The sequence below is a fragment of the Pteropus medius genome, unplaced genomic scaffold (assembly GCF_902729225.1).
Source record: "Pteropus medius unplaced genomic scaffold, Ma_sr-lr_union100, whole genome shotgun sequence".
NCBI lineage: Eukaryota > Metazoa > Chordata > Mammalia > Chiroptera > Pteropodidae > Pteropus > Pteropus medius.
Genome location: NW_024340849.1, coordinates 27536124 through 27550210, shown reverse-complemented (window position 1 = coordinate 27550210; position 14087 = coordinate 27536124).

The following is a 14087-nucleotide window of genomic DNA, read 5'->3' as shown; positions in this document are numbered from 1 at the left end:
CCTCCCTGTGTGTGTCTGATGCACTTCAAAAACTGGAAACCACTGCTTTAGAAAATACAACAAAAGAGTGCACAAAAGGTCAAAATGAAATTAATCAATGGCTAGATGATGTAATCCCAGCTATAAATGCCATAGGAAGGAGGCTTTAGAAAGGCGTTGTCTTTCTATGTCTTTGCCTACATTTTGTCCACTATTTTTTTATTCTATAACTTACTATGCCTATTTTTTTCCCCCTAGCCTTTGGAGGGGACCATGCCTTGTGAAATGTAAAAGGAAAAAAATTACTCAATCTACTCTCCATGGGCACTAAGATCTTTCCTCTTAACTATGGTCTGAAAAAGACCCATGCTCTCACAAAATAGACAAGGTTTATTTAAATCTTGGGTTTATTTTGCATGGATCTCAGCTGGATCAGGGAATGAACTTTGTGGAAGGAGATACAAAACCCTCTCTGAAGTCGGAGGGAAAATGAGGTGAAATAATGATTAGTGTTGCACTCAAAATTCCTGGGATCTAACTTAAGTAACTCAACCTGTTCCCTTGGGCAAGTCACTGATCCTCTGGGCATCACATTTGACACTTTTAAAATGGGTTGGAGAAAATGAGTATCAAATTGGTAGCATTAATGTACTTTTTCCATAGGATCAATAGAAGAATCCAATAGGATAAGAACTGTGAAGACACCTTTAAATCTTAAAATACCATTTTGCAAAAATGGACTACTAAGGCTTAGAAACATCATCTGAACCTCTGATTGTTAAATTTTTATAATTGATAGTTTTTTTCCAAACGTGAGGTGGATCTTGGATGTGGGTAGCAGCAGAGGTGTGAGAACGGTGGGAAAAGTCTGTCTTTTGAAATGAATGTTAAGAGCAGGAGGAATGTATTCTATTAACCGTTTTCTCAATGTTTCTCCTTCATAAGAGGTTCACTACATGCCCTTGCCTGCTTTTTCTTCTTTCATTTAAAGCAAATTGAGCTCCTATAAATCTTAGAATTAATCATCTTTGAAAACACCACATTTAACATGTTAATACTTGCTGAAAAGTCTCCTGTGGAGATGTTCCCCACCTTTATCCCCAACCACCTCTCAAACTTTAGCTCCCACTGGTTCCTAAAACTCATCTCCATTCCAGCCCAGCTGCATCTCAGTGCATTGCCTATTGTGTGTTCAGTGCAGGCAGACATGGTAAGAAACATTCAATACACAGTTCTTTGGAGGTAAAGTATATCACTTTTCTAGGCTCAAAGAATTCCCTTTGAGTAAATTTATAATACCAATTTGGAATGTTGGATCCAAAGTGGTCAAGTTAGATATCAGTTCAAATCTAATCAGAGCTCTGCTTCTTGTCAACAAAATTCATCCAAAGTCGGCCAGGTTTTGCTACATATCTTGGTAATCTTTGGTTCTCTCTCTCCTCTTCTTCTCTCTTCCTTTTGGCCTTATACACCGAACAGGGCCAGGTTTTATTCTAGCAGACTTGGACAACAATAGATATGATTGTCAGTTTCCCTGGGGCTGGCCAGGTTTTTATGAAATTAGACATATTTGTCTTGATGTTTAGAAGCGAGCATGAAATTCAAATCTGTGTGTTGGCATTCTGCGGGCTGGGCCTTTAATATTCAATGACATAACTTCATTGCAGTTTTGACAACACTATATAGAAGTTGTGCTTACCATTGAAAATTAAAGCCACTGAAAGCGTTGACAACAGCAAAATTGTGAATGCTTCCCGGCTCCTGAAGTGATTGCTATTCCAGTTTGTCTAGAAGTGCTTATTGTGTTTGTAATGCCGTCAGTTCTACTTAAAGACGACTTGAAGTCGATGCCATACAGGTAAGTACCAAAAAATTCTTTGTTTTCTTTCCTCTTTCCACTTCCCCATCGCTTCCCACACAACTTTTCTCCTGAAGGTATATTTGCTTTTGGTTATAGAGCCCCCGATTCCCTCCATTTCTGAGCCAGTTGATTGCATTTCTCTTTCAAGTTCCCAAGTTAACCAGACTGTCATTTTTTCTTTTGTTCATTTGCCTTTTCTTTTTTTCTTTTTCTCCCACGTGAGTATCAGGGAGATTGCTTTTTAGTGACCTACCGCACAAATTCCCTGAGGGTGAGAATTATTTCCTCTTGTGTGTAAAGCAAATCTTGGCTGGGGAGCAGTGAGTAACATTTGATATCTGAGGAAGAAGGATTACAAAAAATAAAAAACACAAAAAAACAAAACTAGCCTTTGAAATTAATGCTAAAAGTAGAGAATGACTACTCTATTAACTGTGACGTCAGGTTGGGTCCGTATAATGTCAAAAATGGTAAAAAGAAAACTTAAAATAATTATTTAATAATGATTAGCTTTGCTGTTGGTGGTGGTGGTTATATTAAAGCAAATGAATTAACAGAGAATTCTGACAGCCTTTCTTAGGTTGGTTGCTTGGTTTTGTCTTTGCAGATTTCTTTGCCCTGTCACAAGTTGAGATATAATGATTTTATGAGAAAGAATGCTTCATACAAGTCTTTCATCCTTAAGCAAACTTGAGACCCTTGAAATCTAAAACTCAAGATGCAAGTAGGAGAGCAGAGAGGACTGTCTGGGGCATTGAAAGCAGTGATCCTGGAGGAACCCTGTGGCAGATGTCTGTAGGAAGGGTCCAGCATGAGATAGCAGCTGTGCGGGTACCCACATCTGCAGTCATGGGGACATTTAGACACCTAGTTGTTCATTCAACATCTAAATAGATTCAATATATAGATGTTTATACCATGTGCCACATTACTTAAGACTCTCTTGCAGACATCGTTAGAGAAGTAAAGTCTCTCAGTTAAAGATATGAGAGGCACATACCCAATAACTACAGTCACTACTGGGTACAGTGTAACCACACTTCTGAGTGTGAGGGCAGTGAGTACCCGGTTTGTTCAGTAGGAGAGATGCCTCCCTGCTGCCATAGTCTAGGAAAACTTCACTAGAAGATGGGAGAGTCAATTGCGTATCACCCCAGATTCACCACCTAACCAAGTGCTAGCTTCCTGGCTGCGCTCAGTCATGGCCTCTGGGCTCCCGAATGCACAGGTGTTAACTGTATTCAATGTTGGCAAAGATTGACAGGGCCTCTGACCCACCATTTCCTACACCTGAGGAGTTTAGCACTTCCAGATTTTATGCTGTGTTTAATATGTACCTAGTGCATTTCCTGGCACATAGTAGATCTTCTCTAAGTATTTATGGGCGACTGAATGAGAACTTGAGAGGGAGCTTTTGGGGTCATGCTGATGCAAGGTAGCTCCAGCTTTGATCCTGAGTGGGGTGGGTCCCAGGGGCTGTGTTGAGAAAGAAGGTCAACCTCCAGGAATGGTCCCAACAGAACAGAGATGCTCCTCAAGAACCTTTGTCTTTTGAGCAATTCTCTCCACCTTCATATTCCTTTCCCAGGTATTGGCCTGGTGTCTCCTTCAGGAGAATTGATACACAGCCTTTCTCCCTCCGGAGGAAAATGACTATATTTGCTCTAAAACTCCTACCAAGCTCCCACTAGAGGTGCTTTGAATTGAGGTAACTTTGGGGATAGAGTTTCAGAGAGTCCCAGCTTCCCACAGCATCAGTTCTTTATTGCTACAGGTGCCATTTTATGTGTAGGTGAATTTTCTCTACCTGGGACTGAGGGTCATTTTCTCCATTTCTAGTTCTTCTGGGAAAGCTTCCCACTCACCTCTTTTCAGGGTTAGCTCGCCGCCCCCGGTTTGTTTGGTCAGGGCTGAACCAGGAAGTTTTCATTAAGATCTGCTTCCCCTAACTGTGATCTCATGAGGGTGCTGGTGCTCTCCCTCCGTTTGGATTCAACCAGTGAAATTCCAGAGTCAGTGGAGGATACTTTCCATTCGTGTTCACCACCGTTTGTTTAAGAAAATGATTTTCCACCATCCAAGGTGGGAACCCCATAGGAGCAACTGGAGGATCCCAGGTCCCCACATTTGCACCAAGTGACTTCCTAGTGCACCCATGGCCAACAGCAGGAGAGTGCTGAACTTCCACATGGGACAGACTTGGCTTCTTCTCCTCCCTCCACCAGTCTGGAGATTTCTGAGGTTACAGACAGAATCAACTGTTTAATTTCTAACCTCCCATGGCTCTCAATTTAGGGCTCGCCTATGGGGTCCAGCTACTCAATTAGGGCAGGCATTAAAGGAGATGGCTGCTTTGACAGTGTGTTGTGGGAAGTGGCAGCATGTCCCCAATCCAGAAGCCTTTCATTCCTCCATGACAGCCTCTTCAGGATTTCTTAATCAGGTAGCCCCTTGGTTGTCAGTGCCATGGAAAACAGATAACGTTGACTTTAGAGCAACGCAAGGACATGGACTCAGTCTTGAAAAAAACTGGGGCAGCTAGGGGAGACAGGCACCATGATGGAGGAAAGGGAACTAATGATAAAATTGAAGACAACAAAGTCTTCTCTAGTTTGGACATTTTGCCAGTGGTGACCCCTGTGGTCCATCACCATCCCCTCTGCAGGGTTTAGATTACCTTCTCTAATTTTCTAAAAATAGGAGTAGCTATTCTTTATGGAGCACTTGCTTCTTGAGATGAGATATTTTTTTTTATTCCTCCTTTGGAAATGAATGAGTGGAGACTCCAAGAAATTAATAATCTTCCCAAGGTGGCACAGCCACAGATAGCAGAGCTGGTGTTAAATCCAAGTGTGTCCCCCAAACGTTCGGCGCCACAGCCGTTCTGGCATCGCTGAACTCTCACTTCTGCTCTCTTTTTCTGGTCTGAATTTGGTAGTGACGTGAATTTTAAGGTAGCTCGAGAATGCCGATTTGTTTGGATCACTCCTTTGCTTCAGTTAAGAGTCAAGAAGGAAGAGCACAGAGAGGGCCAGGATATAAGGTTTGTACACTCTGATTCTGTTCACTCTTTTCTCTCCCACTTGTTCTTGGCAACTGTCCCTTAAGCCTGTCTGTTCTCTGCCTCTAATATATTATGCTGATATTTTATTACCAAACAATTACATCCACTAATTTGAAAAGGAAACGAGCAGGAAATTGCAATTATAAGAGTAAAAGCAATGCTCTTTTATTTCTCTCCTTTATGCATATGAAATATGGTTTGTCATTGCTGCAAAACAGACTTTCCCCCTTTTCCATGGCTCTTCACTGCCTTGTCTTTAATAATTGAGCAGAAACAAGAGTCATAATTAGATTTCTGATAACAGAGGAGATATCTATGAGCTTGCAGATGTGGAGACTCAGCTTGGAGCCATGGGGCCGGCACCATGCCTCCATGGGAGAAAGCATACTTCATGCTGTTTCACTCGAGTGCCTTCCAAGTATGCTTTACATCAATGGTCTTCTGTGTAGATTACTTGTTCACAATTGTTGTTTCCTCTCTGCCCTTGCCATACTTTCCCACTGAATTGACTTTGGGCTTGGTCAAGACTCACAATGGAATATGAGTAGATGTGATGTACACCTGATTTGTACACCACATTGAGCAGAAGCTTTCAATGTACTTGCATGATTTGGCCCTGAGTGACACTCAGGATGGGGACTGCTCCATCTAGGTCCCTAAGAGATTACTGTGCATAGAAATGCCCTGCTGACTCCTGATGGATGTGTGGTGAGAGTAAAAAATAAACGTTTGCTGTTTTAAGTCACTGAGATTTGGAGCTGTTTTTTAATCACAGCATAGCCCAGCCCACCCTACTGATATATCTGTGATCTCATTTGCCTCTCATTATATCCATGGGATAAAGAAAAGGCTGATCACACTGGGTGGTGTGGGGAAAAGAGAGTGTAATGTGGAATCAAAGGGATCTGGGTAAGAATGCTTTTCTCATCACTGCTGGCTATGGCAGGCTTAGCCAAGCAACCCAGAGCCCCTGAAATCTTGTTTCTTTATCTGTGACAAGGGAATAATAATACTTACTTTGAAGGTTTCTAAGAATTAAAAGTCAATGTGTACCAGAGGTTCTAGCATAGTGTCCATCACAGAATAAACACCTAGTAAAAGATAGGTGTTTTAAAATGTATTATTTTAACGTTCTTTTTTGATATTATCTCCATTGAATAGATGAGAACGCTGAGGCTAACTTGGCCACAGGGAGCCACCCAAGCTAAGTTTATAACAGAGTTTCAGGTTCCAGACTAATACTTACTCATTGAGTTCCAAGCCTGGAATAGTACATAGGAGTCTGGGGTAACGGCTTGGCGGAGGATGTCAAGACGTGAAAACACTGCTTCTTTATGAAATGCAATCTGTGTGGTGAGATGAGCTAAACAGCAGGGTAAGCTCCAAAGAAGCAGCCAGTTAGATTATCTGAGGCACACAATATTCTAAAGTTCTGATTTTGGATGTATAAGAATCACCTGAGTGGCTTATTAAGATGTAGATTCCCTGGTCCTACCCCTCCCTCTACTTTCTACTTTAATGCTACCCTGTGTGATTAGAGGAAGGAGAGCATGGTGGGCTTTCACATCAGGTTCCCTCGATTCATACCCCTTCTCCGACACATGCAAGTTAATTACACAATCTTGGGCAAGGTACCTAACCTCTCTGTGCCTCAGTCTCATCATCTGTGAGATGGGGCTAATATTATATTAGTTATATATTGAGATTTGAGTTAGGTAATACGTACAAAGCACATGAAATTTAGCAAACACTCAATAAGTGCTACCCATTAGTATTCTGATGCATGGGCTCCGAGAACCACTAGTCCCGAAAATTTTCTAAAGAATGGCCAGGGCAACCTCCTCCTCTGGTGTCCTAGCTGAGTACCCTTCCCTGGGGCTTCTTGAGACAATGGCCTCCAGCCTATGCGGTCTATGGGGGGATTTCCAATCATGGAAATTTTGATCGTGGGGCATTTTTGGATTAAGCAGTGCTTCATGGTTGCTCTTAAATCGTGTGTATGCTGCCTCCTATTCTCCTTGTGGAGGCTTGCTCCGGGGGCAAGACCCTCATTAGCAAATGAGGAACCATCGCTGGCTGGCAGGTGGGCAGCAGTCCTGAGAAAGTCCTGGTGCTTGGTTGCTGGAAGCTGGAGGCAGGGCTGGATTTGTCTTATTTTTCACTTATTTTTCTTAACCTGTGCCAAATGCCTCATTTGCCCCATGTTATTTGCCAGATATTAAAGTCCGTAAGAGTCACATTTACTATGAGACAGATTTTCTTCTTCTTTAATTTGTTTGAATAATTCATGTACAACTTAGAAGGATTAAATATGGTGTTATCTCCCACCATATCTGGTTTCTCAGAGGAGGCAAATGCCAGGCTGTTGGGAGCCCTCCTGGGCCCCCAGCCTCTCTATGCTGCCATGGACTGTTAGATGCAGGGCCTTCAGGCTGTCCCTCCCCTTTGCCCCACTTGCCCATACTTGTTCAAAGTCCACCCCTCAGCAATCCATCCTCTCAGTGTCAGGTGCTCAGGCCGTGAAAAGGCACACCGGGTCTCATTTGGGGAGTCGGGCCCTGTGCTGGGGAGGGCTGCCCATGCCCTGGGCCCAAGGAGTCTGCTGCCACAAATGGCTGCCATGAGCCAAGAAGGAGCTATAGGGCATGCAGAGCAAAGCTCTTCCAACCAGACTGACAGCCGGATTTCAAATTCCAGCTCTACAACTACTTAGGGGTGGTGACTGTCGATACTACTTAATCTCCCTACTGCTTTAGCATCCTTACCTGCAGGAAAGATGAGAACAGTACCTCTTCATCACATTATCCTGAGGATAAAAATGAAAACAGAAAATACAGAAACATACAAGCATAGGAAATGCACATAGAAACCACTTAGAATGGGTGTGGCATTTGATAATCTCAGTTAACATTAGCTGTTTTCATTATGTATCCCTTAGATCAGAATTTGGAGTTTATAATGAGGTATAAGTTTTATTGTATTTTCTCTATTCAATTAAAATTAATTTTAATTACATAGGCATTTTTAAATATATTCTCCTCATAAAAGATTAAAACAGCACAGTGAAAACTATATTCCATTTAGAATGCCCCCACTCCAAGCTCCTCCCCAGCATTTGTCAGTTTTCAGTTTGGTATGCAGCCTTCTAGGATTTCAAAAAAGGCATCTATGTACATATATGTACTTGTAGAAGATAATAGAGTCCACATAAGTATCGTATCTTTATCTGTCTTTCTGTCTGTCTGTCTGTTTATCTATCTATCTATCTATCTATCTATCTATCTATCTATCTGTCTATCTATCTAATCTATCGATCGATCTAATCTATCTAATCTATCATCTATCTATCTATCTATCTGTCTGTCTGTCTGTCTGTCTGTCTGTTTGTCTATCAATCATCTAATCTGGTATAAATGGTATCATACCTATATGTCTTTTCACTAAACATTGTGTTTTAGAGATTATTTTATTTTCGAATTTAAAGATGTATCATATTCATTTTAGCAACTTCATACTATTTCATATTGTGGTGATATCACATTTAATTTAGTCATTGTTTAAAATTTCCCCTTATTATAAATAGCACTATAATAAACATCCTTGTAAATGTCTCAATGTACGTATACATCTTAAAATTTTCTCAGAGATTGTCATTTTCTTTCCAAAATGGTTGTGCATATTTACACTCCCCTCGATTGTATACAAATTATGTGTTTTCACACCACCTTCCTTATCACTCTTTTAGATTACCTAATTTTAATTTTGCCAATCTAAGCAGTGTAAAGGATTTCAAATTTTGTTAATGTTTTAATTATAACTTTCCTTATTCTTAATGAAGTTGAGCCACTATATATATTTATTGGCCATTTGCATTTTCTCTTTTGTGGATTTACCTGTTGTGTTCATTGCCAATTGTTTTATTGAGTTACTTTTTTTCTTAATTATTTTTGCAGATCTTTTAAAACATATCTTGGATCATAATTCTTTCTCTGCTATATTTGGTGACAATATTTTCCCCCATCCATTGTTTACTTTTTGTTCTATACATGTGCTTAATTTTGATTTGGTCCATTTATATCACTCTGTTTTTTAATTATTTGCTTTTGTATCCTGTATATAAGTAGACTTTCCTTATCCTCAACAACATAAGCACATTTGCTTTTGTTTTTTAAAAGTGTCAAGCCTTTCATCCATCTGGGTTTTATTTTGTAAGTGATATAAAGAAAGATCTAATTATATGCATTAGACATTGAGCTAAGAACTTTACATCCATGATCCATGTTGTTCAAACTCTCTGAAGAGTTAGGTATTCTGACACTCACCTTGCAGATGAGGAAATAAGGCAAGAGATGCAGTAATTTTCCCAAGGTTCCAAAGGCCAATGCAGAGCAGCCATCTGAAATGACATCTATCTGTGGATTACACAGGTCTTTGCACGTTCAAATACATCTCCCAGAGCTCCCTGCAGGCTGAGTACTGGCTGATCATGCTAAGAGGAGGAATTTGGATTAGGTAGGAAAGAGCCTTTCTCCTGTAGGAACTGAAATCACTGAGCATCCCCGAAGGCCAGGAAGACAGGCATTAAAGGGGCAACAGATTTCTGAATAGGATGAAGAATTACACAGTCTGAGCAGCACCGCTTATGTGAATCAGCTTTGGGCAGTGCTCCTCTCTAGGATATAAGAGGATGTCAGTGGGCATCCAACCCAGGCAGGTCCTGTCCCTCATTAGTAGGACACTGGTCCAGGCTTTGTTCCTCTCTCTTTATAGCAGGAGGGTTCCAGATAGCTAGGAGCACAACCTTTCCTTCGTTACCCATTTCTACTTTATGCCTTACAAGGGAGGCTGAGTATAGACTGGGGGTCACAGAGAAGCAAGGGAAGGAGGAGGGGGAAAGCTCTTTCTGGTTTTACCCTGCAAATTTCACAACCCCCACCTACTCACCTGTATGGCTTGAAACCTGGTTCAACTGTTCTATCTCTCCCCAAAGAGCTGTGAACCACACACTTAGCAATGCAGAGAGATGGCTCCAGGCACCCTCAGCATTTATTATAAATCACTGAGACAGGAAAGATATGAGTCCCCACTTGCAGAATCACTGAAGCAGCGACTGTGGGCATAGCTTACCTGAAAACGATTTCCCTGCTTTCTCCACCGCACTTGGGGCTTTGGGGGCCAAACCCAGAGGAACTGTTCCCTAGGGCAGCATTCTCAAGTCCTGGGAAAGTTTTCTTGACATGATCCTTACATCAAGACACTCTTCGATGCTGGCATTTTCTTACTTACCTTGAAACTGTCTCTGCTTGCAAGTATCCGCTCCACGCCCACCCTCATGTCCTGTGGTATTTTCACATTTAGGCCTGCATTATAATACATTTTGTTATCTTCTACTTACTAATAGATTTTAAGTTCGAGCCTTAAGGGAAGGAGTAGTCTTTATGGGAGATCAATAAAGAGTATTTAATTTCTATTTAAAGAGGTACAAAAAAAAAAAAAGGAAACTTTTTTCCCTAATGAAAGAGAAGTTGATCTCCAAATCAACTGATTTCTTCTCACTCCCCCAAACATAATGTACTCATTCCTCCCTCTAAATCTTTGTGTGTGTGGTTCTTGCACCTGTAATGGCCTCTCTTCTAAATCTAAATAAATGGATATTTAGACTATGAGTAGTATTGATCAAGCTGGCCTCGATACGTTCAACCACATAGCATGTGTTGTAAGATGGAAGGAAGGGGAGACGCAGCCCTCCCTGTGTGGTTTGCCCCCTGAATCTCCTCTTTGGCCTTGGAGTTGACCCTGTGTGTCCCGGCCATAGAAGAGGCTGTGCAGATGCGTCCACCAGGCAGACCTGGCCTGTGGTCTGGACCAGCCAGTGCTGCCCTTTGCTATTCATATCAAGTCCCATTATCATCAGGTGGGTTGCCCTCTAGATGGCCCTACACATGCACAGATGCTGCTGAGAAGGAGCGGGGCAGGCTCCTTGGTTAGCACAGCATCCCAGATCGGTTCACCAGACTAACTAGTGCATCCTATTGGCTCTGTCACGTCTTTTGGGCAGTTTTCAACACATATTCCTCAGCTTCCCTTTCTTGAACCCAAACTCACACAGTAGATTTTAGATTTAGTAGTTATCTCTATTGATTAAGTAAGTAATGGGAGAGAAAGCAATATTCCCTTTACTGAAAATTATTGAATTAAGATTATGACACTTTCCACCTGCCTCAGTGAAGATGTCTTCTTAGATAAATGTTGGGCTCATTGATTATTGTATTGTATATGGTTGTTCCTTGAGGTCGTAGGGCAAGGCCACACCCTGGATGCCCTTTGCAGGGCATAATGATTTCCAGAGCTGACTATGGAGAAGTGAATCCTCTTCAGAAAATGGGAACTTTGGTGGGAGTCCAGTGGGCTGGGCCTCTCTGGCCTTGAAGTATGTGAGGGTCTTTCTTGAATTTGCCCCTATGCGGAGGGAATTACAGGCAGCCTCCCAATCCTGGGCTCTGCTGCTTCTCATCATCACCACCTGACTCTCCAGGTGCGTGACCTCTCAGCCTATTTCCCCTATGCAATCCCTGAGTCTCATCGTGTTCCAATCTGGGCAGAGTAAAGGTAAGACTTGTGTGTCCGGCTAGGCTGTGGAGGTAGTGATTATGGTAAGTTTCTTGAGGACCTGTTGACTCAGTGATAGGTGCTGGTGTAAAAGAGCCAGCTTCTCCCTGTGCCTGGGAAGAGTCTCCAATCTTGCCAGCCCTGGGTGTGGAGTCTGTGTCAGAGGGAGAAGGTGGTTTTCCTGTTAGTTTCCTATAGGATTGCTTTATGTAAGGGTCTCCCTTGTTACAGTCAAACTCCATTTATTCTCCAAACCCGTATAAATGATTCTATGGAAAAATCTGGTATAGAATTTAGTTTTAGAACAGGGCAGCATGGGACAAACTGTGCTGGGAGGATCCAGGGAGACTTTGGGGGTTTTGGAAGTTTGATCATGAATCAGACTTTGCTAAGTGGAGAATAGGAAGGGCACTTGCTCTTTGAGAGCAGGGAACTAGAAATTGTACACACTGTACCAAAAGAGATATTAGCAGGGCTAATAGAGGGGGTGGGCAGGGTTGTCTGGGGAACAGATGGGAATTAGGGGAAATGAGGGGCCATCAGGCTCCAGTGACATGCAGAACTTTGAGTATGACTAGGAATTTGGATCTCTATTTATCTGTGGAAAGGAAACTCTTCTGAAACGCTGCAGGCTGGTTTGATTTAGAAAAGTCACATTGCACATGGCTTTTGGTCAACAGAGTTATGGCATAGAGAAGAGTCCAGCTGCACGGCGATGACTTCTTCAGTTGCCTTTGGTTCAGATTGAAACTCATGCTGAGTGAGGGTCTATGGTGGCGAGGGTCAAGGGCCACTGCTTTCAGATTTCAGAAGTGGCCCTATGAAGGGGCCTCTGGTAAGCGCATTACAGTTATAATTTAAGTACAGCCAAGGGGAACTTTCAGAATGCGTTACGAATCCAGTACACCTCCTTCTGAGGGGTCAGAGATTGTGTCTCTGCCTTGGTGGCCCATCCTCTGACTAGAGGAAGCATTTTTATAATCAGGGCGTAGTTGCTCAGACTCATAGGCGGTGCTGTGGGAGGACAAGAAATGGGTGGGAAGGGTGGTCTGGACTCTCTGGATGGGGAATATGGAATGAAACAGGGATAGGTGAGATCTGGAGAGGCAGAGAGGACAAAATGCTGTCATCCCTCAAAAGAAAAGCATCCAAGTGTCTTTTAAGTGCAATCAGCCAAGATGTAAGTGGGCATCTTTATGTGCAGCACCATATAAAGAGTACTGGAGGCAGGTCAAGACCAAAGTGAAGTAAATGAAGCTTCTATTCTCCCAAAACCCACCTTCCACAGAAGACATTTATTTATTCACTCATTCATTCATTCATTCATTCCACAAATGCTGAACTCCTAGTATGTGCCAGCTCCATGCTGGTGCTGGAGATACAACCCTAATGGGGAAGGAGACACAGCAAGCTAACTTGTAAAAGGGCTAAATTACCTAAGTAATACCTACAAGGTTCTAGAGGGCTGGAATGATGACACTGATTGGCCAGGAAGAAGACCTTCTTGGAGGTCTTCTGGAGACAAATAAGAATGATTAAAGGAAATAATCAATTGACATTTATTATCTATGCCTACCAGCCTGTGTGCTGCTCATAGGGTATGGCATAGTCTGTAGGAGGAGCCGAGCAAGTAAGCATATACTTGTAATGCACCATGATGAGAGTGGCAGCCAAGTATGAAAAGAGGAGAGAGAAACAGAGAGGAAGGATCTAAGAGACTATCAGGAGAGTCAGTGGTGTGTGTGTGTGTGTGTGTGTGTGTGTGTGTGTGTGTGTGTGTGTGGGAGGGGCTGCCTCAGGCACCTGAAACAACTCTGTGCTTCTGCTGGTGTCTGTGATGCTGAGGCTTGGAAGACACAAAGATCACAGAAAGAAGGAAAAAGAGCTTCAGCTTTCATTCCTGTGAGTTACTGAGTGTCTCAGGAAAGTGTTAGGGAAGCGGGAAGATAGTTTTCTGATGATAGTGTTGCATAAATAGGCTTCCCAGGGACAGACATATTTAATGTGACGTTAACAGGTGAAGAGGGGAGGGATGAAGCTCTGAAGTTTTCAGTCCTCTCCTGCCTCTCGAAAACCCACCTGCAAAAGTAGACCCAGGCAAGGAACCCATATGATGCCAGCCCTTGAGGGCAGAGGGGCCGGTGGGAGGAGGGAAGAGGAAGAGAAACTTCCTGGGGCCTTCTCCAGCTTCATGAGCCATAATCTTGGGTTCTAATTTTTCATTTAGTCTGTATAGGTCTCAGTGCAGGGCCATCTTAAATATCCTTGGAGTGCAAATCTGCTTGGTGGCAAGGGTCCCCATCATTCTATACCAGTGATGTCTGAAGTACTTTTCTCACTTGGCTTAAATATTATATCATTTGGGTTAAACACAGCCCTCTTTGGAACCCTCTTTGGGTTTAATTTATGCATTTGTTTTTTTCTGGAAGGCTTCTGGCGTTCCCCACGCTGTGCTTTGGGGCTCTTAGGCCACTCTGTGGGAGCTGTGATTATCATGCCAAATAGACTGCACCGTAAGGGTCTGCTGGCTGCAGTGCTGCGGCCCTAGTGCCTCTGCCTCCATGGCTCCCCGCC